The sequence below is a fragment of the Lathyrus oleraceus genome, chromosome 6, assembly GCF_024323335.1.
Source record: "Lathyrus oleraceus cultivar Zhongwan6 chromosome 6, CAAS_Psat_ZW6_1.0, whole genome shotgun sequence".
Lineage (NCBI taxonomy): Eukaryota > Viridiplantae > Streptophyta > Magnoliopsida > Fabales > Fabaceae > Lathyrus > Lathyrus oleraceus.
The window spans coordinates 328,724,471-328,751,519 of record NC_066584.1 but is presented as its reverse complement, the minus strand read 5'-3'; the positions used below and the strand labels follow the sequence as shown (position 1 = coordinate 328,751,519).

Here is a 27,049-nt window from a genome sequence, read left to right as displayed (position 1 = left end):
AATACCTAATCACAATTAAATACTATTTCATTTAGGAATAAAAAGGAGATGGTTTTGAGTTTTCAACTCCTCTCCTCGATTATTTGAACACAAATTATTTTACTCGGTTAATCGAATAATCGTCATTTCTAATCCACTTAAGAACAAATAAATCAAATTCTTTTATAATAAGAAACCAAAAGAGAGATAACTTTGAGTCTTCAATTTTTTCTCCACGACTATTTTGAACACAAGTTCTCTTACTTGGTTAGTCAAATAGTTATTGTTCCTCTACGAACTTCCAAACCCCGATAAAATCAAACATTTTCATAACAATGAAATGAAAAAGGAGATGACGTTGAGTCTTCAACTTCTCTCCTAAATTGGTTGAATATGAGTTCTCTTACTCGGTCAGTCGAACAATTGTCATTTTTCCATAAACATACAACTTATTCAAATCATTTTCATAACAAACTGTATGAAAAAGGAGATGGTTTTGAGTTTTCAATTCCTCTCCTCAAATGCTTGGATATGCGTTGTTTTACTCAGTCATTCAAGTACTTGTCGTTCATTATAAAATACGTCAACCATATACAACCTTATACTCAGATGAAACAGAAAGCGGTTTAGAGTCTTCTATTCCCTTTCCCGATTATTAGGATACGAGTTGTCTTACTCGTTTATCCGAGTATTTGTCATCTATTCAAAACACATTAATTATTATCAAATATTTTCTATAATTTAGGATGAAAAAGAAAGTGGTCTAGAGTCTTCTATTCCCTCTCCCGACTGTTAGGATACGAGTTGTCTTACTCGATTATCCGAGTAATCGTCATCCAACCAAAAACACTTCAACCAATCAAAAACATCCAACATGTTAATTCAACTTGTCACCCCCATGTGACCTAAACTATTTTCAGAAAGAACACAGTTAATCCTTTCTAATGCGCACAACAAACCAATGCTTAAGCCTCCGCCGAGAGTAGACAAGCCAACGTTTAGCCTTTAGAACGCGATCCAAAACAGTTGTTCACTAAAAAACACCAACCAACTATAGTTTCCCGAACTACGAATGCTCTGATTTTCTTATTACACCATGAGGATACGTAGGTAGGAGATTGTTGTATCTTCGCGAGCACACCAATAAAAAACCTCCATTTTCCCCTTTCCGAGGTTACCATTCATCTCTATTTTTAACCCTTTATTCACTCGAAGAAAACAAACAACATAAGTTAACATTCAAATCGCAAATTGAACTAAAAGGGACGTGAGAGGTGCTAATACCTTCCCCTTGCGTAATCGACTCCCGAACCCGAATATGGTTGTGACGACCATTATTCCTTTTTTAAAGGTTTTATAGATATTTTCCTATTCCTTTATTGGGATAAATAAAGTTTGTTGGCAACTCTGTTCGAACATTAATTTTTTCCGCGACCATCGCGAGGAATCGTATTTTTCGAGATGCGACATTATGCTATGAAAATGTGAAATAGCTATGATGAATGTATTTAATCGAGATTCAGGGTCAAAATTGAGGTGTGACAATCCTCTTTGAAGCCTCGCTATGACAATCACTGTCTTGGTACAATTCTGCAAAATTTCACATGAATGAGATGTGAAATTCACACAACAGTTATCAGTAGTAGCTAGCTTAGTAACAAAAATTAAGTTCACATGAAAAGATGGTATATAGAGAATATTAAGTAAGGTAAGAAAGGGTGAAATAGTGACGGTGCCTGCTACGAAAGCGAGTATTTTTGTGCCATTTGGTAAAGGAACAAATATAGGAATGATGTTCTTATATATACTAAAACAACTCAGATCAAATTCGAAATGATCAATGGTACCAATGTCTAAAATCCAAAGATGTGAGCACTTGCCATTACCATTAGAAGACTGAGAATTGAATGCAAGGGGAGAGATTGAAACATAATTAGAATCAGGTGAAGGTTGGTATTTTAATTGTTGTAAAAGACCAAGGATTCCAAGATATTGCTCTTGAGTGAAACCAAAAGGTGGTTTTAAGTTGAATCTAATTGTATAAAATTAACATGTATTGTAGCATTGGGTGCTGCAACATTGTTAGCATATGTTGACTGTGATAAGTTATTTCCTTTACCCTTATAACCAATAGGATAACCATGTTTGATCCAACAAGTTTCAATTGTGTGATTTGAGCAATTGCAATGTGTACAAAGACGATTAGCTCCTTTTGAACCAGAATTTTGGCCTTTACCTTTGAAATGGTATTTCCCATTGAAATTACCAGAATAAGAATTGGCCAAAAAAGCATTAGAAGAATTCATATAAGGAGCATCATTAACAATTGAATCAATCACATGATTTATAATTTCTCTCTCTTGTTGAATTAACATTAATAAAATGGTATATATGTCAGGTAAAGCATTCATATTCTACCTTCATTCACTCCATATGATATACCCTATTATTTGAGTCAAATACACTATCTCTTTGAGCTCCATCTTGTGTCACCTTGTGAATCAAGAGTTGTTTGTCTCGTACACAAACACTTAATTCTCCATGTTTTTGGCTATACCATATAGTGACAGACGCTTCTGGCTAGCCCACATATTGGTCAACTGCAATTTTACTCTTGGGTTCAGATTTCATCCCTTTAGGTTTGTTTCTGATTTTGGGTTGGCATTGCAGCGGGTATGAACGTGATTGTGCACTGCTACTCATGCTTTCATGTTATTAATGTTATTGTTATGTTGATGTCAGGTTAAGTCTTGTTTGGATAAGGTATGCAATGCTGTAAATTCTATAGAATTATGGCTATGTAAGTATGCTGAACAGCTAGCTGCATGAACCTTATTTGGCCTACTTGGTATGAGTTATTTAACCTCTTGGATTGTCTATAGATCATGATGGCCTTGTCTTTTTGAATTGATTTATGGATTCACTTGATAAAATTCAATGGAAACATGTTAACAGGGCTAGGTCATGCTTGACATATGACCACAAGATGGCATGAAACCACATGAAGATCAAGGTGGTGATTTAAGGACATTATCATGACTTTCTTGCAAATGAAGTTACAAGTGACAATGGAAGCATGAAGAGTTCACATAGAAACTAGGGTTGGACAGTTAGTGGTTTAGGGTGAAAAAGAATTTGGGTTGACTTTGGTCAAAGTTGACCAAAAAGTCAACTATTGACCAAAGTCAACATTTGATCAAAGTTTTTTTTTTTGCATTTTTTGTGTGTAATGAACAATTGTATGATTAAACAAATGAATGTGATTGATATTTTGGATGAAATGGATTTTGTATGGAATTGAGTCTTGAATATAATGGATTAAAATTGGTTAGGAAATGGTCTTGAATGAATGTGACTTAATATTGAATGGTCATGATTGAAATGAACTAAGCATATGACTTTGGGTGAACATGAATGACTAGGATAAACCCAAGACCAAAGACCCATGAACCCAACACTAGGTATTGAGATACAAGGAGTTATGATGGGCAATGACCAAGCACACAATGGATGATGAATTGGGTGGAACTAGACTTTGGAGACCATCTATATGAAGAATCAAGTTGTAAGATACCCTTAAACCAAATCCTCCTTGGTTGGGGTTACCTGAGGCATGTCAGTGTTGGTGTAAGCCCTAGAGACCAATACTTTTGGTACTTGTATTAAATTATTTATTAATAATAAAAGTATTTTTCTTTATTATGTTTGTTTAATAAAGTCCCTAGAATAGCTAGTCCGTTTAATGTATCAAGTGTGACTTAATCATGAGATCCCATTATACATAAGGAAACTATTCTTAAAGTATTTGTAGTAGATCTTTATTATGAAGTAGGATAACATTAAAGCATTAATACTATTATGTATATAGACTGATGATCACATCTCATGGATCATGGATAAGGAGTTATCGAGTCTTAAACATAGGTATGAATATTAAAAGTAATATTTATACTGGATTGACCCGCTATGAGAATACTATATAGAATGTTATGCAAAGTGTCATAAGTTATTCTCATGGTGATAATGGTGTATACGACCCTTCAACCTGAAACCACTATGGACCCTAGATGTAGAGTCGAGTGCCTTATTGTTGATCAAACATTATCCGTAACTGGATGACTATAAAGATAGTTAATGGGTACTCCACAAAGCATGCTGAGGGACATGAGTGACCTAGATGGAATTTGTTCATCCTGTGTAACAGGATAAAAGTCTATGGGCCCAATGTTGAACTGGACAAAGTGGACACGGTCTATGCCTTGTGTTCAATATAGACATATGGGCAAAAGGGTAATTGTACACATACGTATTATCACAAAAGGATTTGTCAGATCACATGACATTTTCGTGTCTTGGGTAGCAGTGATGTGTTGCTAGATACCGCTCACTGTTTATTATGTTAAATATGTGATTTAATATAATTGTTAATGTCACGAAATCCTACAGGGTCACACACAAAAGGACGGGATTGATGAGAGATAGAGTAACTAAGGAACACGGTAAGGTACGGTGCACTTAAGTGAATTGTAGAACATCGTAAGGTACGGTGTACTTAAGTAGAATACGAAATATGGTAAGGTACCACACGTTTATGTGATTTTGGCATATCATAAGATATGGGCCACATACACTTAAGTGGGGTTTTTTAGCTTGCAGCCCACACAAGTGGTTCTATAAATAGAACCCTTGTGCATAAGCATTTGTGCAGTTGTAATTTCGTTCCTCTCTCTCACTCAAAGCCTTCATTCGTAGCAGCTAGCATTGAGATTGGAGGAATCAGTTCGTGTGGACTGAGTAGAGGCGTTGTCATCATTCAACGTTCGTGATCACTCCGTAGATCTTTATCAAGGTTTCAATCGCCATAAGAGGTAACGATTCTATCACTGATCATGCCCATTCGTAAGGATCACTAAAGGAGAATTTTTTTTAAATTCCACTGCGTTTTGGATCGCTATTCTCCTTCAATGGTATCAGAGCCACTTACGAAACCATGCATGTGATAGCTGTTTATTTTCTGTATTTTCTGTATTAATACGATTAAAAGACAGAATGAATCAAAGAATAAACGAGTAATTAAATTTGGCATCATGTGTGTACGATTTGGATGATTGATGTTGACTATGCTTTGGAATGCAACGTTAGTATGGTGAAGCAGCGATACTAAAGAAATAAGGATACACATGAAAAATGACAGATGGCTAACCAACAGTGCTTTCTCACCTCCCATACTAAAGAAATGGGGAAATAAGGATACACTTACACAGATGACTCGTCAGACACATGTTATTTTATTGAAAGGAAAAACAAGCAACTAAAATAAACAAAACATACTAAAAATAAAGGAAAGCGATAAAAAGCAATAAAAATAAAGGAAAGAAAAAGCGATAAAATCTCCTCCCATACTTAAAGCGAACATTGTCCTCAATGTTTCGATATGAGATAGGGTAGGAGTAACCTGGAAGAGAGAGAGAGAGAGAGAGAGAGAGAGAGAGAGAGAGAGAGAGAGAGAGAGCTAGGGGTGAGCACCGGTACCGTCACCGCCCTGGTCAGGATGCCTGGGTCGACGACGTCTGGATCGAATACTAAGTCCTTCCTGCAGCTGCTGAGAGCGACCTAGGAGAGATCCTTGGGTGGCCTCGATGAGAGCGAAGTGACGCTCATTAGACTGTCGCATGTGTTGCTGCTCATTAGTGATCGCAAGCAAAGACTCAGTGACAGTCTGATGTGCTCGCTCACTATGCTGCTGGGAAGCTATCATAAAACTCATATTATCTGATAGTTGTTAGTTTATGGTGTTTAGGAGAGTGTCACACTTTTCCTCATGAGCCAGGTGCCCGCGCTACATTTCCTCGGTGATGTAGAAACCGGGAGTGGTACCTGCAAAAGGGTTAGAGGAAGAAGGTGTGGTGTGTGCAGGTGATGCAGCAGGAATATCATGAGCCGATGACTGGTCGCGCCGGTCATACTCATCATCAGTCCTTTGCCCTTCGTCCATAGGAACGTTAGGTGGCAAAGGACCGGTAAAGGGCAGAGCATCAAGATCGTATGTCCAATTCCTTGCATGTCGCACATCCGTACGCTGAGAGCAAGGTAGGACAACACTGGGTACAACTGCACCATGTATCATAAGGTAGAAACCACCTTCTCTCCGCACCTTGCATAATTTCATATCTTTCAAAAAATTCAAGTTAATGGTGTAGTGAGGGAGTGGTTCCAAAGTCGCTAACTCAACGTGTAAATTCAACGCTCTAGCAATGGAGGTAATCAAACCACCGAAAGAGATGGTTCCTCCTTTCTTAAGGATGGAAGACATATGGGTCAACATGAAAGGACCAGGATTGATCTTGCGATTAGTGAGGCATCCCTGTAAAAATAGCAATTCTCAGGCATTTACTTTGTTATAATTTTCCCGGCTAAATATAGTACATGCCAAAAGGTATCTAAAAATACGTATGGTCGGGTTATGGATATTAGAAGCCAAAATTCCTTCAAAGGAAGTGACATTCACATTAGATAATTTGTTCCAAAAAGTAAATGCCTCGAGTGCCCATTCAGTATCTAAGGGCGTCTCACAAATAACACCATCACCATAAGGCATTCTGAGCGAATCCGCTAAAGCATCGATAGTGTACTCGTATTCTACATTAAACATTCTAAAATAAACGGTACCTACCGTGCTAGCAGTTCCAGGATAGACAGTGTAAATTAGGGAACTTAAAAATTCCCTAGTGAGCCTATCGTAGGTGGGCGCTTTACTAGCAAAAATATCGTGTAATCCTAAATTGTCTAGCATGTGGAATACACTATGATATGTGCCTAGAGTGTACAAACAGTCTTCGTCGACGTACCTGGTAGTAAGGATCTCCCGAGTTTGCAATCTTTGTAAAATCTTGTTTTGTCGCTCACCGGGCTTTCCTCCACGAAGAGTGATGTTGTTAAACTCCATTCCGGCCATTAATGGAGGTTGTAGAGAAAAATGAGTTTTTATAGAAAAGAAAAGAGAAAATGGAATTTAATGAATTTTTTGGTGGAGAGTTGGAGAAGTGAAGATGGAGAATTGTAATGGCTTGTAGTGAAAATGAGAAGCTTGGAAATTTTTATGAATTTGGTGGAGTTTGGAGAAGAAGAGAATAGGTTTGGAGAGGTTGAAGAAGGTATAAATAGTGAAAACGGTAAATATGACCGTTATGTCATGGCGTCCGCCATGTCTTCGGATATGGTTTGGGTCGACTGTGTTGTTTGCTTCTTGGGCCTCAATTCTCTCGTCTTCATTTTTGCAATGGGGGGTGTATATAGGTATCCACGAATGCTATTTTTTTTTTTTTTGATTTTAAGCTTGATAAAATAAAATAAAATGAAATAAAATAAAATAAAGTAAAACAAAATTAAATAAAACAAAACAAAACAAAACAAAATAAAATAGTAAAGTAAAACAAAATAAAACAAAATAAAATAATGGACATAAAAAACATAATAATTAATATAAGTATATATATATATATATATATATATATATATATATAATATATATATATATATATATATATAATATATATTATATATATATATATATATATATATAATATATATATATATATATATATATATATATATATAATATATATATATATATAGATATATATATATATATATATAATATATATATATATATATATATATATATATATATATATATATATATATTATATATATATATATATATATATATATATAATATATATATATATATATATAGATATATATATATCTATATATATATATATATATATATATATATATATATATATATATATATATAATATATATATATATATATATAAGATTATATATAATATATATATATATATATATATCTATATATATATATATTATATATATATCTATATATATATATATATATATATCTATATATATATATATATATATATATATATATATATATATATATATATATATTATATATATATATATATCTTATAATATATATATATATATATATGGATGTGAAGAGTCAATAATAATTCGCGAGTCTAGAGATCTTGGAAAATAAAGCAAGCATAATGTCATAGGAAACGATAAAAATAGGGATGAATAGTAAGTACGGAAAAATAGGGAAATTCAAACGGTATTTCTCGGTCCATGATGGCATCAACGCTCGGGATATAGTGGAGTCTCCTCGACTTCGTAGCCTCGAAGCTCCGTGATCTGGCGTCGGAGATCGGCGATCTCATCACGCAACATATCAGTCTCGGTGTCGTGTGAGGCAACTGCTACCTCGATCTGCAGGGCAACATCAGCAAGCACCTGGTGAAGCTCGGTTATCTCCATGCGAAGCTTAACCAATTCGGACTGCATGCTCGGAGTCTGGAGATTAGGATTGTTGGTACAAACTTTAATTTTGATCGGTGCAATCTTCTGTGCATCTACTGTCTCTCCCTGACCTTCTATGGCGTAGACCCAGTTGGCCTGATCAATGACACAAGTCACCTGAGGGTCAGGTAAAGTGAAGTAGTGAATGGTTTCACCCTTGATTAATAGCCTGTATTGATCCGGATGGAAAGAGGATCTCCTAATCAGACCACGGTCCAGACAGGAATCAACATCCATCAAGGTGTAGCTGCAATAAGGTGTCAGGTGAGATAGTCTCCTATCGAGTCCCAGGGCTGAGGCTATGTGAGTCACCGTGCTTCCAACATGAATGGGGCTCGCAGCAGAGCGAGCATTAAGGTATAGGTTCTCGATCAAGAAAGCTCCATAGTCTACCAGGCGTGACTGAGTGGTACAGTACATGAAGAAGATCTCTTCAGCACTTACATGCGCATCAGGGTCACTCTTCCCCAGGAAGGTGTGGGCAATGATCATCTGGAAGTATCGGAAAGCAGGGTTGTGAATCTTGTTGGAGATCTGGGTTGAAGGGTCAGGACTACCTCCACATGTGATATCGCTCCAAAAAGTCTCGACGTCTCGGCTCAGAAAGTAGCTCATGGGGAGCTCGGACGAAGCATCATAGGCAGTCTGGAAACCAAGCAAGTCGTCGAAACGCTTGTGGTTGAAGGTGTATTCTGCCCCAAATAACCTGAAGTTAATGTATCCTCCATCACTGGCGTGACCAACATAAGGCTCGTAGACAAGCGAGCTCAGGAACTCCAAAGTCAGGTTCCTGTTAGTCACGTGCATAGCATCTGTATATTCATCCCACTGTAACTGATTGCCTAAGTGCCTGACACTAGGCTCAATGCCTAATGCCTCTATGCAGCTCGAGTTGGGATATCTAGTAGGCAGCATTGGGCGCTGTGAAAGCATGGTGTAGCGCTTCTCTTGAACTGGGTTACAAAATATTACTGGCATAATGCCGATATTCTCCATTCCTGAAAAGTTATATTAGAAACAGAGGACACCTAAAATCACAAATATTATAACTGTTAGTCTCCACATAGATATACATACATATAAAACAAATAAATATAAATTGAAAATAGTAAAAGTAAAGGAAAAGAAGTCATGGGTTGCCTCCCATGCAGCGCTCGTTTAACGTCGTTAGCTTGACGATTCAGACTTTATAGGTTAGAGGTAGGAACTGGAGGGTCGGTCATGACATTCTGTGGGTATTCACCTCCTTGGTATTGCTTCAATCTTTGTCCGTTTACCACGAATGGATTACAGGAGTTGTTCCGGATTTCAACTGCTCCAAATTTCAGGATTTTGGACACCTCAAAGGGGCCTGTCCATCTCGAACGCAGCTTACCTGGAAAAAGACGTAATCTCGAATTGAAGAGAAGAACAAAGTCTCCTATATTAAATTCATTTTTCATGATCCTCTTGTCGTGCCAAGCTTTGGTTCTCTCCTTGTATATAACGACATTCTCGTAAGCGTTTTGGCGAAGTTCCTCCAATTTGTGAATATCAAGGATTCGCTTCTTGCCAGATGCTAGGTAATCGAAATTTAGGGTCTTGATGGCCTAATATGCCTTGTGCTTGAGTTCAAAAGGTAAGTGGCATGACTTCCCGTAGACCAACTGGTACGGTGTAGTTCCAATGGGGGTCTTGTAAGCAGTTCTGTAAGCCCACAATGCTTTTGTTAGCTTTTCAGACCAATCTTTTCTAGATATTGACACAGTTTTCTCCAAGATCTGCTTAATCTCTCTGTTGGATACTTCCACTTGACCATTAGTCTGGGGGTGATATGGTATTGCTACTTTGTGTTTCACTCCATATTTCCTTAGGAGTTTATTAAATATTCTGGATATAAAATGCGATCCACCATCGCTTATGACAAGTCGTGGAACTCCAAATCTGGGAAAGATATTGTTCTTGAACATCTTGATGACTACTCTTGTGTCATTGGTGGGTGCAGTTATAGCTTCTATCCACTTGGACACATAGTCAACTGCTAACAAAATGTACTTGTTTCCCAATGAAGATGGAAAAGGTCCCATGAAATCTATACCCCAAACGTCAAATAATTCTACTTCTTGGATGTTCTTCAAAGGCATTTCGTCACGTCTTGAGATGTTTCCAGCGCGCTGGCACCGGTCACATCGGACAATATAAGCATGGACATCACGCCATAATGTCGGCCAATAAAGACCAGCTTGAAGGATCTTAGCGTATGTCTTGGATGTGCTTGAATGTCCACCATAGGGTGAAGAATGACAGTGCTCTATGATGTTTCTGACTTCTTCTTCCGGGACGCAACGTCGAAATATGTTATCAGTTCCTCTTTTGAAAGGGAGTGGTTCGTCCCAATAGAAGTGTCTTATATCTTTAAAGAACTTCTTCTTCTGTTGATAGTTGAGGTCAGGTGGTATGATATTAGCGGCTAGATAGTTCACAAAATCAGCGTACCATGGTACTCTGCTAATTTCTGAAATCGTCCCAAGTTTGTCTCTATTAGGTTCAAGGGGAGCGGTGTCTATCTTAGCTACTAGTTTGTCAAAGGTGAAGTCATCATTTATAGGTAAATGATCTGGCTTTAAATGCTCTAATCTGGAAAGATGGTCAGCAACTATGTTTTCTGTTCCTTTTTTGTCTCTAATGTCTAAATCAAATTCTTGTAGCAAAAGGATCCACCTTAGTAATCTAGGTTTTGCATCCTTTTTGCTCAGAAGGTGACGGATAGCTACATGGTCTGTATAGACTATAATCTTAGATCCTACAAGATAAGACCTAAATTTATCGATTACGAAAATTACAGCTAGGAGTTCCTTCTCTATTGTTGTATAATTTAATTGAGCGGCATTTAGGGTTCTACTAGCGTAATATATTACGTGTATTTTCTTATCTTTTCTTTGCCCTAAAACATCTCCTATAGAGAAACCGCTAGCATCGCATATTATTTCGAAGGGTTTTGTCCAATCCGAGGCTTGTAGAATGGGTGCTGAAATTAACGCTTGTTTTAACTGGTTAAAGGCTTTGATGCATTTCTCATCGAAAATAAACTCGATGTCTTTCATTAGAAGGCCGGTCAGGGGTTTTGTTATTTTAGAGAAGTCTTTTATGAAGCGTCGGTAGAAACCGGCGTGTCCAAGGAAACTACGTATTTCTCTAACTGTCTTAGGAGGTTTAAGGTTTTCTATAACTTCTATTTTTGCTTTATCGACCTCAATGCCTCTTTCAGATATTATATGTCCTAACATTATGCATTCTTTGACCATAAAGTGGCACTTCTCCCAGTTTAACACTAGGTTAACTTCTACGCATCTCTCTAGGATTTTCTCAAGGTTAATAAAGCAGTCTTCAAAGTCTAATCCACACACCGAGAAGTCGTCCATGAATACTTCCATGATTTCGTTGAGATAATCTGCGAAGATTGACATCATACAACGTTGGGAAGTAGCTGGCGTATTATAGAGTCCAAACGTCATTCTTCTGTAAGCAAACGTTCCGTAGGGACAGGTAAAGGTTGTCTTCTCTTGATCCTCGGGGTGAATGGGTATTTGGAAAAATCCAGAATATCCATCAAGATAACAAAAGTAAGAGTGCCTGGCAAGACGCTCAAGCATTTGATCTATAAATGGAATGGGGAAATGGTCTTTCCTAGTTGTCTTATTTAGCTTCCTATAATATATGCACATACGTCATCCGCCTTCTATGCGTTTAGCGACATGCTCTCCCTTTTCTTTCTGCACAACTGTGATGCCTCCCTTCTTGGGTACCACATGTACAAGACTTACCCACTTACTATTATAGATCTGATAGATTATACCAGCTTCCAGTAGTTTAAGTACTTCCTTCTTCACCACCTCGCTCATCACAGGGTTGATTCGTCTCTGATGTTCTCTGGAAGGTTTTGAATCCTCCTTTAGTGAGATCTGGTGCATACACACGGATGGGCTAATACCTTTTAAATCAGAGATGTTGTACCCTAAGGCAGAGGGGTATTTTATAAAAATGTTCAAGAGTCGATTCATCTCATCTTGGTTTAAGGTGGCACTAACTATTACTGGGCGGTTCATTTCTCCATCCAAAAGCTCATATCTTAGGTTCTTGGGTAGTTCCTTAAGTTCTTGGGCTGGTTTTTGAGAATTAGGTGAAGGGTCTGGAGTGAGGTCCAGACAATCGTCAGTGTGAGGTTCTGTTTCCTCTAACTCGTCATCCTTTTCATTCAGGTTTGAAAATGGTTCGATCTTAGGTTCTTCCTGATCAACTTCTCTTATGCATTCATCTATGATGCTGATCGCATAACATGCGTCTCCTAGAATTGGTGCCATCAGGAATTTCGAAAGAATGAACTCGATCTTTTCGTTCCCTACTTCGAAGGTTAATTTCCCTCTTTTGACATCTATTATAGCTCCCGCTGTTGATAAGAATGGTCTACCTAGAAGGATAGGGATATCTTCGTCTTCTTTTATATCCATGACCACAAAGTCTGTTGGGATATAAAGTTGACTGATCTTAACTAGGATGTCTTCTAAAATGCCTACAGGATACTTAACAGACCTATCGACTAATTAAAGGGACATCTTAGTTGGTTGCAATTCTCCTAGGTTTAACCTCTTACATACAGCTAAGGGCATTAAACTTACACTAGCGCCTAAGTCTAGGAAAGCTTTGTCGATCACATGATTTCCTAAAATGCAAGGTATAGAAAAACTACTAAGGTCTTTCTCCTTCTTAGCAAGTTTATCCTCAGAAATAAAATTGCATTCCAAGGGTTTTGGATCGTCGAGCCTGCGCTTGTTAGTCAAGATGTCTTTGAGAAATTTGGCGTAAGACGGAATTTGGGTGATAGCTTCGGTAAAAGGAATCTCTACATGAAGCTTTTCTATTACTTTTATAAATTTTTGATATTGGTTATTGACTTTAATTTGTTTAAGTCCTTGTGGATACGGGATTGGTAGTTTGTACGGGGGCGGTGGTTTGTAAGTTTTATCCTTGGCTTCACCTTCTTGGTTGGTCTGTTTCTCGGGTTCTTCCGGTTCCTCTTCTTGGTTGGTAGGCATATTCTCTTTAGAAGTTTTGGACTCACTCATTGCTGGTTCTGAGGCCTTTCTTAAGCGGTCCCACTTCGTAACGAGATAACGTTAGCTTGCCCTCGAGGGTTTGGTTGAGGTTGTCCAGGAAATTAGCCTCCATGTGTAGTTTGTGGGGCTTGGTTTTATGCTACATGTGAGATCTGGGTTTCAAGCATCTTGTTGTGAGTGATTATCTGATCAACCTTGGTTCCTAATTGTGTTATAAGTTCGTTCACGTGAATTTTTTGGTTTAGGAATTCTTTATTTTGCTGAGTCTGGCCCGATATAAAGCTCTCCATGATCTTCTCAAGGTTAGACTTCTGGGGCATATCTTGCATAGGTTGATTTGGTTTTTGGGCTTGATAACCTTGCGGTCTCTGAGGTGCATTATTTTGGATAGGGTTCTAGTTTTTATAGGAGAAATTTGGATGATTCTTCCATCCAGGGTTGTAAGTGTTTGAAAACGAGTTACCTTAGGTGTAATTCACTTGGTCGGTATTTAGTTTGTTCAAAAGGTTACACTCCGCCGATTCGTGTCCTTTAGATCCACAGAGTTCGCACTTTGTGTGGACTACTGCTACGGTGTTGGTGTTTGTAGACATATGTTCGATCCTAAGGGCTAAAACATCCATTTTTGCCTGCATCATGTCTAGAGAGCTTACCTCATGTATTCCACCTTGGGTCTCCTTTTTCTCTGTTGATGCTCGTTCAGTTCCCCATTGATAATGGTTTTGGGCCATATCCTCAATTAGGTCACAAGCTTCTGAATAAGTTTTGTTCATCAGTGCGCCACCTGCGGCAGCGTCGATGCTCATCTTGGTATTATAATGGAGTCCACTGTAGAAGGTATGAACGATCAACCATTATTCTAGGCCATGGTGTGGGCAGACTCTTAATAGCTCTTTATATTTCTCCCAAGCTTCTAAAAGCGATTCTCCTTGGTTTTGAGCAAATCTAGTTATTTGGTTTCGAAGAACAGCAGTCTTACTAGGGGGAAATATCTAGCAATGAATACTCTCCTAAGGTCTTCCCAGGTAGTTATTGAATAGCTGGAAGTGAATCTAGCCATGAACGTGCTCTATCCCTGAGGGAGAAAGGGAATAATCTTAAACGGATTGCATCGGGTGAAGCGCCGTTAGATTTAAAGGTGTCGGCTAGTTGGATAAAAACTTTTAAATGTTGATTCAGGTTCTCGGTAGCGAGACCCGCGTATTGGTTCTGTTGCACTAGTTGCAACAAAGACGGATTTAGTTTGAAGTTGTTAGCAGGTATAAAGGGGTTTACTATACTCGAACTAGGTTCCTCATCAAAGGGTTGGGAAAATTCCTTAAGTGGTTACTTATCGCGACTCTCGGCCATAGCTTTCTTAATTCGGATGAGTAAGAGGCGTGTACGAGTATAACGTTTGGGTTCCGCTAAAGGATCTACTAAATTTTCTGTACTACGGGTTCTTCACATTTACCGGCTAATAATGCCTTAGTCTATACGGTGTAACAACATGGTACTAAATTTGACGAAGTTGGTCCCTGATGCTTCGTCTGACTATATATAAAATATAGTTTGTCGGGTACTTGACTGCAAGTGCACAGTCCAGTCGCTTTAGTTTTAAAAGATATCGATCCCACAGGGACCTATGGTCGAACTAGTGTTACTAACGTCACTATGTTTAGCTAAGGGAATGATTAGTAGAAGTTTGGGGGCAAAATAGTAAATCTAAGGGAAATGTAGTTTTAAGAAGGAATTTATGGAAGGAATCAGTATGCAGCGCATTAATTTTCAGGGATTCGATAAGTCACCGGTGAATAGTTTAAATGCCAAATATTTCTCAGTAGAAAATGTTTATTTAAAAGACTTTATCTCACACTCTCGTGGTTGTTGATTCGGCCTATAACTTTGAGTCAGAATCTACGCTCTCGCTGTCCCATTTGAAGTCAAAATTACCTTTTGAAAATAAATAAGTTCTAATTGCTTTTAAAGTGCTCTCGCTGTTTTTAAACTCAATGCTTAATTTTTACTATCCAGCTCGAGCATCACGCTCTCGCGATTGTTGGTTCTTACCTTAGTTAATTTCCCACTCTCGTGGCAAAACCGTATTAAATAGCTTTTCACGCTTTTGTGATAAAGTTAATTAAATTTAAATTAAAAACTTCAGCCTAAAAGGTTATTTGAGAAAAAGGGTTTTCACCGGTTATTATTAAATCCCATCAAAGTAAGTTGCTACATACCGATACCGGTAATTTAGCTGGACATGTTAAATAAGGCAAACACAAGGCATAAACAGATCAACATTGCGGCAAACATGCTTATAATAACAATTGGGCAATAATAATAATAATTCAATAAAAACCTGGAGATCGAAGTAACAAAGTATAGCGATTCTTGGAGTACTTGAGCAGTCCTCCACAAGTCGGTAGGCTTTGCTTCTTCAACACAAATTACTACTAAAATTAAATAGAGTGTAGTAGTTCCCCGGTGTAGGAAACTACTACTATGTCTAACTGGAAAACTGTAGGAAAAGGGAAAAACGGAATTCTAAAAAGAATGGCGAATAAAATAAGGCAACGGAAACAAGGTTGCTAAAAAGAAAATACTAAAAGCTAGAAAGCTGTAAAACTAAATTGCAGAGCGTAAGTGTAAAATTAGACGTCCCCAATTTTTCCCATTTGGGTCCTTTATATAGTGTCCATTAGGTCTTGGTGGTTGAGAAAATCAAGGGAGACTTGGTTTTGAATGAGGAATCCGTGGGAATAAGTTTGTTGGAGGAGATTTAGGCATGTTTGGGTGCCTGTGGCTGACTGTTTCAAAGCGCATATTATGGCCGCGTGACGCTCGTCATGGGCCTGTGACGGTCGTCACAGTCTGGGTCGTGACGAGCGTCATGAATCTGTGACGGTCGTCACATCAGCAAAATCTGCAAACTCTGCTTTTTTGGTTTTTCTGTGCTTTTTCCACGTGTTTCTTCTTCTTTTTCTTCCTTTTCTTTATTTTGCTCTTTAGTGCATAGAGATTCAAATACCTGCAAAAACAACACGAATACTTGCGCAATAATCGGGATATTAATCAAAATGGTGTGATCTTTGAGTGTAAATTAAGACAATTATCTGATGTGTTTTCGCCTTATCAAACTCCCCTAAACTTGAATCTTTGCTTATCCTCAAGCAAACACAATTTGAAAACAAAATTAAACGCGAATACATTACTCGTTCATACGTGGTTGTCAGGTGGATTGTTAGGATGTCCGATATTGAGTAAAACACCAAAGATACTGTGACGACATGAGCTTTCGGCTTTAGCATAGATCTCTCTTTTACACAGGCCAGTTCGAATCATACTATTATAGCTCGACCTAGTGTCTCTGTTTCTATTTCACCCGGTTTCATTCTAGCGCAATCACATTAAGCCCTTTGCCTCCGCACGCACTTAGTGAAGTAGTCGGTTAGTGACTTTGATCCTTTTCTTAGCACGGGGGTCTGGTACACTAGTGTGGTACCCCTTTATATATCCCCTTTTTGAAGGTTGTGGGGGATCGAACCATAGTTCACCCTACCGAGTCCAGTACCAGGTACCTCTGGACCAACCAACTGGGGTTTCTATTCCTTCTTTTTGCATAACTTTGCAACCTTTTGTATGGTTCTTTTATAAATTTCTTGATAGCAACAATATGAAGGAGTTTCTTAATTTGTAGGCATCAAACACTTATATTCATCGGCTCTCCATGTGGTTTGCGCTTGAGACAGTGCTGACTGCTAGTATAAACTACTAGGGGTTAATCTAGAGTGGAGACTTAAGGTGTCGGTATAATGGTTATTCAAACTGATCTCGTAGAAGTGAAGGATCTAGGGTGTCGGGACGGTATCCATCTTGTTAGATCTTTCTCAGTTTTCCTAACAAAACCTCTGCAAGACAACCTATATACTCGTAGGGTATGCATTTTAATCTTAAGGAAAATTTTTGGTATTCCCAAAATATGTAAAAATGATTGAAAAGGACAAGCAAAATTTTTTGTATTGGCTGAAAATATTAGCAATAGAAACAAGTAGATGAGTGATAAGGATTTCCTCCCACATTTAAACAATGCATTGTCCTCAATACGACAGTGTACAGAATAAAAATAAAAGAAAGAAACAAAAATCACTGCTCGTCGCTACACTGCTGTCTTCTTCGTGCTCTGGCTCTTGCTCTTGCACGCTCACCTCTTCCTCGCTGGGTAGGATCCAATCCTACATGCTGAGTGTACTCCTGGATGGCATCTACGCAGTAAGTTAGGGCACTCATCTGGTTCGAAAGTTCCGCCATCCCTTGATCATGTCAGTTAGCATAATCGTGCTGATCCCGCTGCATTTGCTGGATCGCTTGCATCATTTCTGTTTGGCGGTCTTCCATTATTTGATTGTGGCGCAACATCTCAGCGTAGATGTTTTCCATGGAGGCGGGTCTTCGTTCGCTACTCTGCTGTCCTCGGGAAGAAGTCTCTGCAGCGTGCTCTAGAGGTGGTTGAGGCATTCCTCAGTCAAGCTCCTCCTCGACTTCATCTGCACAATTACCAGGATTTCCGTCATTTGCCTCGGGGACCTCCAGATCAAAAATCCAATTTTCCATTTCTCTTGGATCTGTGCGGTTCCTGTTGGGCATGATGATACTTCGAACTACCTTGTTTTTGACAACAGGATGATACTTCTCATCGTCTCTTGCTTTGATTAGGTGTGAAGCACGGGAGTAGTTGATGTCGAGGAATTCTGCTTCCAGGGCTGGTAAGTTGGCTAGCCTGTCTCCCAAGTTCAAGCCTAATGCTATGGAGGTGATAATTCCCCCACAACAAAACGCTTGGCTGCCTCTCATGCAAGCAGCCTGGATGTTGGCTAGTAGGAAATGAGTAACATTGAACGCAATTTGGGCAAACACACAGTGGAGAAGGAAAAGTTCCTTGGAGTTTACCTTGTGGTTGCTGACTCTTCCAAAAAACTATGTGCCCCAAGACTCGGTGAAAGTATCTAATGGCTAGGTTGTGGATATATGTTGCGTTAAGCGTATCCCAGCTTGTTGCGTTCATGTTGGTGAGGTTGTGCCAAACTTGGAATGCTATCTCTAACCATCCTTCTGGGATGCAGCAGTGGATTCCTTCTCCATGTCGGAAACCAAGCATTCTCGCTATCTGGGTTTGATTAAGGGAATACTCGGTGTCGAACATTCTAAATGTGGCTACACCGGTGAGATATTGGGTAGCGCCAGGGGGTGTGATGTAAGAGTAGGAACTCAGAAATTCCAGGGTAAGCGCTTCGTAGGTTGGCTGCTGTGTGGTACAGAGTTGCGTCAAGCTAGAGTTAGATAGCATCCACTCCACGCCTTCCAAAAGTCCTAACTCCCTCAGGAATTCATGATCAACATACCTCGTGGCTTGAACGGAGCGTTGGTAGAACTTGAGGTAATTGCTTCTTTGGCGTTCGCCGGCTTCTCCATCACGGAATATGACGGTTGAAAGGTCGGGAGTAGCTCTTTCTTGACGGGCCATTGATGAGTTGTATGAAACTTTTTGTGTTGTGGGTGAGGTGGAATATTTGTGAGTTACACGCTTGAAGAAAATGTGAAGAATTTAATAGATGAAGAGCAGAATGTAAGGGAGTGACAATTGGTGAGGAAGAAGGGAGAAAGAGCGCTTGCATTTATAGGCGAGCTATCTGGAATTCGTGACGGTCATCACAGGGGTGTAACGGTCGTCACGCACAACGGATGCGTAACGGTCGTCTGCAACGGTCATATACTCGTAACGGTCACTTTCATGCGTGTGACGATCATGCCAGATCCGTGACGGTCGTCACGTCTGTGAGACGGACGTCACCCTATAGTGACGGTCGTCACGCGCTGAATGTCAAATTTTTTCTCTAACACAGGTTGCAGCAACATTTGATAACAACATAAATGATAACTAAGCATTGAATTTTAACTGCATAAATGCAAAAAAATAAATAGATAGATGAAATAAGCATAAATAAATGAATATCAATTGAATTAATAAATTGAAATTAAATGTAACATAGGAAAAAAAATTGTAGCGATAACATAGCAAACAAAAGCAATAGAACAAAAGTAATGAAATAAATAAATGTGCTCCCTCCCCACAAAAAAAAACAGTGTCCTCATTTCTTAGTGCGAGTAAGAGAAATCAGTGGTCAGTAGTATTAGCCACGTTTTTTTCCCAATGCAACGACAACTTCGTTCAGATAATGAAACTGCTCAACGGCTATATCCATCAGACCTAGGACATCAAAGCGTATGAGCTTTATCTCTTCTTTCACAATGGTGATGTCAGCTTGGAAAGCATTCAGACGGGTGATGAGCATGGCATGATTATCAACATAGGATGGAGGAACCAGTTCAGCAATGTTATAATAGTTAGGAGGCATGTCAGGGTCAGATTCTTCCATTAGGATAAGGTAATTGATACATTCATATTTAGGTGGAGTCGCAGGAGGTGAAGGTGGATCAATAGGGTGTTCCTCTAAGTCGTAGAGCCAATTATCTCGGTTGTGAACACTCGTTTTCTCATGGTTAGGCAAGGTGAATAGTCGAACCACTTTGTTACTGATTAGATAATCAAAGATATTCGTCCCAATGTTTCCTATGATTCTGCGGTTAAAGCAAAATTCGATATCCATTGGACGAATGTTTCCAAAAGGTACAAGCTCATAAAGTGGGCGTACAAGTCCTATGGCGCCTGCTATCATGGTTACTAGGCCATCTATGATTATTGGGGTACGGTTATTCTTAGCAAGGTGGACAAATATGTCCATCATGAATGTCACTATATTGACGTGTCGACCTTGATCGACACAAAGCAAGATGAAGAGTTCATCGCGGGACACTAAGGTGTTATTCTCTTCCTTACCAAATAAGGTGTGGGCTAGTATTTTATGAAAGTATCGGATAGCAGGGTTATGGATCTTTTGTGAGTGCATCTCATTCGGGTTAGGGTTGGATTCTCCGGATATGCTACCCCAAAAGTCATCGAGGTCAATGTCATCGATAAGGTCCTCCTAGCGGGTAGTAAAAACGAAAGGGCCACTAGGAAATCCTAGGAGGTCAGCAATGTCTCGATGGGTGCAGGTGAAGTCCATGCTAAATAGCCTAAAGGATATCAACCCTTTGTTAAGTCCGTAACCATGCTCAGGGATGTATACAAGGGAACTCAGGAATTCTAAGGTTAGTTCACAGTACGTGACAAACCGTCTCTTAATGGCTGCATTCTCCCACCCAAGCTGGTTAAACATAAATAGGATGTTATCTCGGATGCCTAATTTATCCATGGTCGGTCCATCATAATATATGGTCAATGCCATATCCTTCCGGGCTAGATAATCATACCGCCTGCGTTGAACTCTACCTCTGAAAACTGTCTCTGGTTGTTGCATGATGAAAGTAATTAACTAACTAGTTAGTAATTTTCCTGTTTGTCAGTATCCAATATGTCTAAGTTAGTTACTAGAAGCAACCAGAGTGTCTGCAAAGAATCAAGAAGAGGGGAGCAAACAAAATAAAGAAGAAAATCAAAGAAGGGAAAATAGAGTGTAAGAAAAAGAACAAAAAGGAAAAAGGGTGGGTTGTCTCCCACTAAGCACTTTGTTTAATGTCACAAGTTCGATAGTAGTATCGTGTTGTACTATGTTTGGGGTTGAGTGGGCAGCTCTATGAGTCTGAGACTGTTCGAATAGTCTCTGTTTTCTATATTGTGATAATGCTTTAGTCGCTGCACGTTTACTATAAAAGGGTCACTATTCCTACCTTTTATTTCTATCGCGCCACTAGTGAGAACTTTGGTGATCTCGAAAGGGCTAGACCACCGAGACTTGAGTTTTCCTGGAAAAAGTTTAAGTCTTGAATTAAATAGAAACACTATGTCTCCGACTTTAAACTCCTTCCTAGAAATGCATTTGTCATGCCATCTTTTAGTTCGTTCTTTGTAGATCCTAACATTCTCGTAAGCGTCCAATCTCAGCTCTTCTAATTCGTGGATGTCCAGAATCCGTTTCTCGCCTGCAGAAGTGTAGTTTATGTTCAGGGTTTTAATTTCCCAATACGCTTTGTGTTCTAATTCCACAGGGAGGTGGCATGATTTACCATAAACTAGTTTGAAGGGTGTGGTTCCTATCGGGGTTTTGTAAGCCGTCCTGTAGGCCCACAAAGCTCCGTTTAGTTTGGATGACTAGTCTTTTCTGGATATTCCTACGGTCTTCTCAAGAATTTGTTTTATTTCTCGATTCGAGACTTCGACTTGCCCGCTAGTTTGTGTATGATACGGTGTTGCTACGCGGTGTCGGACTCCATACTTCAGAAGGAGTTTTCCAAATATATTTGATATGAAGTGGGAGCCACCGTCACTGACTACTAGTTTCGGCACACCGAATATGTGAAAGATAATGTTCTTGAATAACTTGATCACTACTCATGTGTCATTTGTTGGAGAGGCTACAACCTCGATCCATTTTGAAACATAGTCGACAACAACGAGTATGTATTTATTACCAAAAGAAGCTGGGAATGGTCCCATGAAGTCAATCCTCCATACATCGAAGACTTCTACTTCTAAGATTCCTGTTTGTGGCATTTCATCGCGTCTTGAGATGTTGCCAGTGCATTGGCACCGGTCGCATTTTATAACCGCGTTATGGATGTCTTTCCATAGAGTAGACCAAAAGAGGCCGGATTGCAGGATCTTAGTGCAGGTCTTTGAGGTACTTGCATGCCCTCCATAGGGAGCGGAATGGCAATTGGAGATTATATCATCGATTTCGTCCTCAGGAACACATCGACGGAAAATACTGTCGGTCCCTCTTTTGAAAAGAAGAGGTTCATCCCAGTAATACTGTTTTAGATCGTGAAAGAACTTCTTCTTTTGTTGATAAGATAGGTCCGGTGGAAGTACTCTGACGGCTAGGTAGTTGACAAAGTCAGCATACCATGGCAGAGTTGCATTCGTGTGTACTTCTTCCATGGATTCTTCTATTTCTGTATCGTTTAATGTCAGTTCAGGCATATCACTTTCCATTTGGGCTATGAGTCGTTCGTAAGGGAAATCGCCATTAATTGGGATTTGTTCAGGCTTGTTCCCTTCGATACGAGATAAGTGGTCTGCTACTACGTTTTTAGTACCTTTCTTATCTTTTATTTCTAAATCAAGTTCTTGTAAGAGAAGGATCCATCTTAAAAGTCTTGGTTTGGCATCCTTTTTACTTAACAGATATCTAATAGCGACGTGGTCGGTATAGATGATAATTTTTGCCCTACTAAGTAGGAACGGAATTTGTCCAACGCGAACACGACGGCTAGAAGTTCTTTTTCAGTGGTGGTGTAGTTCATTTGGGCTGGATCAAGCGTTCTACTTGCATAGTAAATAGCATGAAGCTTCTCATCTTTCCTTTGTCCCAGTACTGCGCCTACTGCGTAATCACTCGCATCGCACATGATTTCAAATGGTAATCTCTAGTCAGGTGGTTGCATTATGGGTGCGGTGATTAAAGATGTTTTTAGTTGGTTGAACGTTGTTAAGCATTTTTCATCAAATATGAAGTCAGCGTCTTTCATTAGTAATCATGTAAGTGGCTTGGTTATTTTTGATAAATCTTTAATAAAACTTCGGTAAAAACCGGCGTGTCCTAGAAAGCTTCTTATTTCTCGTACGGTTTTCGGAGGTTGAAGGTTCTCTATAATTTCGATTTTAGCTTTGTCCACTTCAATTCCTCTGTCAGATACCATGTGACCTAATACAATTCCTTGTTGAACCATGAAATGACATTTCTCCCAGTTTAAAACGAGGTTTACTTTCACGCATCTTTCGAGTACCATTTCGAGGTTAGATAGACATCCTTCAAAACTCTGCCCGCAAACAGAAAAATCGTCCATAAAGACTTCTATGATGTCGTCTATAAAATCGACGAAGATTGCCATCATGCATCTTTGAAATGTCGCGGGAGCGTTACATAAGCCAAATGGCATTCGTCGGTAGGCGAATGTACCATAACGTCATGTGAAGGTAGTCTTTTCTTGGTCGTCAGGATGGATTGGGATTTGAAAGAATCCTGAATAACCGTCTAGATAGTAGAAGTGAGAATGCTTAGCCAATCGTTCAAGCATTTGATCAATGAAAGGTAGAGGGAAATGATCTTTACGAGTGGCTTTGTTTAGTTTTCTATAGTCAATGCACATTCTACTTCCGGTCACAACTTTTTGTGCTATGGACTCGCCCTTCTCGTTCTTAACAACTGTAACACCTCCTTTCTTCGGTACTACATGAATGGGGCTAACCCATTGACTATCGGAGATCGGGTATATGATTCCAACGTCTAGAAGTTTCTTTACTTCATCCTTGACTACGGTACTTAGGATTGGGTTGATCCTTCTCTGGTGTTCTCTAGAGGTTTTACAGTCTTCCTCCAGCATAATACGATGCATACAGATTGAAAGACTTATTCCTTTAAGATCGGCGATGTTATATCCTAACGCTGTTGGATATTTTCTTAGGACATCTAGTAATTTCTCAGTTTCCATCTGTCCTAAGTCAGCGTTGACTATTACTGGTCTTTTCAGTTCAGTGTCTAGGAATTCGTATCTTAGGCTCTTTGGTAGTGTTTTTAGTTCCAAGTCAGGTTTCTTTGGGCATGGCATGTGGTTGGGTGTAAGTGCTAAGCATTCACTTAGCTTTCGTTATGGTATGGTTCATGCCAATTATTGTCTTCAAGGATTTGAGGGATTTGGATTTTCATTATTTCAGAGTATATGGTTTCTTCCATCTCCATTTCTCTCACGTATTCGTCTATGACATCAAGCAGATAGCAGGTGTCGTATATAGCTGGCGCTTGTAAGAATTGGGTCAAGATGAATTCAACCTTTTCCTCTCCAACTTCGAATGTCAGCTTACCTCTCTTTACGTCTATTATTGCTCATACGGTAGCCAAGAATGGCCTTCCTAGTATGATAGGTATACTGGCATCTTCTTTGATGTCCATGATTATGAAATCGGTAGGAATGTAAAATTGTCCTACACGAACTGGGACATTCTCTAGTATACCGACAGGATATTTGATTGAGCGGTCAGCTAGTTGAACAAACATCTTTGTCGGTCTTAATTCTCCCATACTAAGCCTTTTGCAGATGGTTAAGGGCATTACACTAATGTTGGCTCCTAGATCGCATAGAGCTTTATCTATGACGAATTTTCCAATGACACAGGGTATGGAGAAACTACCTGGGTCCTTTAGTTTGGGAGGCATGTTATTCTGGATTATGGCGCTACACTCGGCAGTAAGTGTAACTGTTTCGTCATCCTCAATCTTTTTCTTATTGGATAGGATTTCCTTAAGAAATTTGGCATAAGAGGGCATTTGTGTGATGGCTTCTGTAAAGGGTACCGTAATGTTTAGTTGCTTCAGAAGCTCAACAAATTTCCTAAATTGATTCGCAGTTTTAGAACTTTTGAGTCTTTGAGGATACGGAATGGGTGGTTTATAAGGAGGTGGAGGCACATAAGGTTTCTCTTTCTCTTCGGCCTCCTGGGTATTATCTTCTGTTTCCTTTGGTTCATTCACCTGCTTAGTTGAGGTTTTATCTGGTTTTTGGTACATGGCAGGGTTTTGGAGTCTTGGATCTACGGGTCTGTCTACTTCTTTTACACTCCTCAGTATAACGACATTTGCATGTCCCTTTAGATTAGGTTGCGGCTGTCCAGGAAATGTTCCAGCTGGAGCGGCTGTAGATGTTTGGTGTTGAGCCACTTGTGAAATCTGTGTTTCAAGCATTTTATTGTGGGTGGCTAAGGCGTCTACTTTATTCGCTAGTTGTTTAAGTTTCTCGTTAGTATGTATGTTTTGGTTCAAGAAGTCCTTGTTTGTTTGAGCTTGGGTAGCTATGAAGCTTTCCATCATCAATTCGAGATTTGACTTCCTAGGCATGTTAGGAGCATTATTAGCTGGCTATTGATATCCAGGCGGAACAGTTGGTGCTTGGCCAGGTGCATACAGGGCATTGTCATTCTTATACGAGAAATTAGGATGGTTTTTCCAACCTGGGTTGTAGGTATTTGAATAGGGATTTTCTTGTGCGTAGTTCACTTGATCGGTTGGGACTCCTGCTAATATTTGACATTCTTGTGCAGTGTGTCCAGGGTTTCCACATAACTCGCAGTTTGGAGTTACAACAGCCACGGTGGTTGCGGGTGGTATGGTCAAGTTGTCAAGGGCATCTACCTTTGCATGAACATGGTCAAGGCTACTGATTTCGTACATTCCACCCTTAGTCTGGGACTTTTCCACTGGAGTTCATTCACCTCCCCATTGGCAATGGTTTTGGGCCATGTTTTTAATGAGTTGATAGGCTTCGGTGTATGGCTTATCCATAAGTGCACCGCCCGCGACATCGTCTATTGTAAGTCTTGTGTTATACAGAAGCCCATTATAAAATGTGTGAATGATCACCCAGTCTTCAAGACCGTGATGTGGACATATCCTCATCATGTCCTTATATCTCTCCCACGCTTCGTAGAGAGATTCCATATCTTTTTGCTTGAATTCGTTGATTTGAGCTCTCAGCAAAGCAGTTTTGCTCGACGGAAAGTATCAGGATAAGAAGACGTTATTCAGTTCTTCCCATGTTGTAACAGAGTTGGAGGGCAAGGATTGCAACCAAGCCCAAGCTTTGTAGCTTAGTGAGAAAGGAAAGAGGCGCAGTCTTATCGCATCTTGAGATACACCATTCGCCTTTACAGTATCGGCGTATTGCACAAACTTGGTCAGGTGTTCATTAGGATCTTCCGCAGGATTTCCAGCAAATTGATGTTGTTGGACGGCTGATAATAGTGAGGGTTTCAGCTCGAAATCGTTTTGATTTATAGCGGGGGCAGCAATGCTGTTGTGAGGTTCTTGTTGAGACAGGGTAGTTTAGCCGGACATGTTAAATAAGGCAAACACAAGGTATAAACAGATCAACATTGCGGCAAACATGCTTATAATAACAATTGGGCAATAATAATAATAATTCAATAAAAACCTGGAGATCGAAGTAACAGAGTATAGCGATTCTTGGAGTTCTTAAGCAGTCCTCCACAAGTCGGTAGGCTTTGCTTCTTCAATACAAATTACTACTAAAATTAAATAGAGTGTAGTAGTTCCCCAATGTAGGAAACTACTACTATGGCTAACTGGAAAACTGTAGGAAAAGGGAAAAACGGAATTCTAAAAAAAATGGCGAATAAAATAAGGCAACGGAAACAAGGTTGCTGAAAAGAAAATACTAAAAGCTAGAAAGTTGTAAAACTAAATTGCAAAGCGTAAGTGTAAAAGTAGGCGTCCCCAATTTTTCCCATTTGGGTCCTTTATATAGTGTCCATTAGGTCTTGGTGGTTGAGAAAATCAAGGGAGACTTGGTTTTGAATGAGGAATCCGTGGGAATAAGTTTGTTGGAGAAGATTTAGGCACGTTTGGGTACCTGTGGCTGACTGTTTCAAAGCGCATATTGTGGCCGCGTGACGCTCGTCATGGGCCTGTGACGGTCGTCACAGTCTGGGTCGTGACGAGCGTCATGAATCTGTGACGGTCGTCACATCAGCAAAA

At 39.4% G+C, this 27,049-nt stretch overlaps 2 non-coding genes across 2 annotated transcripts; both read left to right on the top strand.

The window, feature by feature from the left end:
• The first annotated feature begins 14,324 nt into the window (after positions 1-14,324).
• Positions 14,325-14,431, top strand: LOC127098811 (small nucleolar RNA R71). Its single transcript, XR_007793506.1, has one exon. It is a non-coding gene; the product is annotated as a small nucleolar RNA R71 (small nucleolar RNA).
• Positions 14,432-25,925: 11,494 nt separating this feature from the next.
• On the top strand, positions 25,926-26,032 carry LOC127099393 (small nucleolar RNA R71). Its single transcript, XR_007793899.1, has one exon. It is a non-coding gene; the product is annotated as a small nucleolar RNA R71 (small nucleolar RNA).
• The last annotated feature ends 1,017 nt before the right edge of the window (positions 26,033-27,049 follow it).